Raw genomic sequence first — 1,481 nt, 5'->3', positions numbered from 1 at the left:
CTCAGCTCCCCAAAAGCCGCGGCTCTGAGCATGGAGCGACTTCGCTAAAACACGAGAGGCAGCCGCACGCGCGGACGAATGAAACCGTGACGTTAGCTGGCACCGGAGAGCTGCAGTGGTGGAACTCTGCATCCACGCCATTTCTCACCGTAGGCTCGAGCTCAGCCTGGCAGGATGCAAGTGAAAAGCTGCGAGTCCTCGCACAACCCCTGCTGCTGCCTGATCCCCTGTCCCGGCCCCGGGAGCAACAACTGGAGGAGGATACAAGGGAGCATAAAGCAGGGGAAAGCTGCAGCCGGTGACCAGAGAGCATAAAGCCCTGTAAGTCGCCATGCTGGAGCCCGTCCCTGATCAGCACAGCCCCTCCGTAATCGTGCTGATCCTGGCCTAAGCACCCGCGCGGCACATCCAGCTCCTGGGCGCTCGCAGGGGGGAGGCTGGACATCTCTCATCTGGACGCCCCGGTATTTCGGTCGTGGCAGGAAAGCCCCGTGTCCCTGCCGGGCGAGGGTACACAAGCGATGCCATTGTAGCCACGCAGTGCCCGGGTTTCGCAGGTGGGATGCTCCCCGTCGCAGGAAAGCGTGGTTTCCTCCGGCGCTCCCCGGTAGCCGACACACGGACCGTTCACCGCCGCAACGTGCAAAACCACCCGCTCTGCTCGCAGCCAGCGCCTCAACAACAGGGTTAAGGAGAACAGCCGTAAAATTAAGGTCCCCTCAGCTAGAAAGTTTCATTCCAGAGGGGTGACACCAGCTCAAGGGCCACGCTGACCACCCTGTCCCCCTGTGCTGCCGTCGCGCCACCCCCACGGGTGGGAAACCGCTGCATTCAGCAAGTGCCGGCGGTGCCAGACAGCGACTGCGAACTACAGCAGCCCTTCGCAGGAGGGCGCCGAGGCCACGCTATCACCTCCGAGACTAGAAAAATCAAGTTGCTGGTTGTTTCCGCCCCCTCCCCTGCCCAAGGCTGCAGGGAAATCGGGTTTTCTCTTCTCCCCGTAGGGACGCAGCCGTCCCGGGGGGGAGCTCGGCACATCAGCCCGCTCACCTCGAGCCACCCATTGCTGGAAAGATGCTAAATAAATGAAATCCAGCGTTGGGAGGAGAGACCGAGCTCCTGCTCCCAGAAATAGTTCCGCACGGCCCCGCTATCCTCGGGTGCCGGAGTGGCACATATGGCTGATGACACACTGCTGTCACCTCCGGCTCCCCCAAAGAGGAAACGGGCGATCGTCACTCATTGAGCGCACACCCACACAGTCTCTCCGAGCCACCGCGGCGGGGGAAGATTGCTGGCAGGAGGAGACGCGGCGGGCTCTGGGAAAATGAAGCAGCAAAAAAAAAGTAAGGAAAACAAAAATAAAGCGGGTTTTTTTTTCTTTTTTTTTTTAATTTAGAAGGTAAATAAATCGGTCCTACCGATTTGTTAGTAACTGGGTCCTTTCCAATCGTTATTACCGAGCGGGCGCAGCCGGCGGG

The sequence above is a fragment of the Aptenodytes forsteri genome, unplaced genomic scaffold (assembly GCF_000699145.1).
Source record: "Aptenodytes forsteri isolate BGI_AS27 unplaced genomic scaffold, ASM69914v1 Scaffold640, whole genome shotgun sequence".
Taxonomy (NCBI): Eukaryota; Metazoa; Chordata; class Aves; order Sphenisciformes; family Spheniscidae; genus Aptenodytes; species Aptenodytes forsteri.
The sequence above is the reverse complement of the archived record's forward strand: the minus strand, read 5'-3'. Positions refer to the sequence as shown.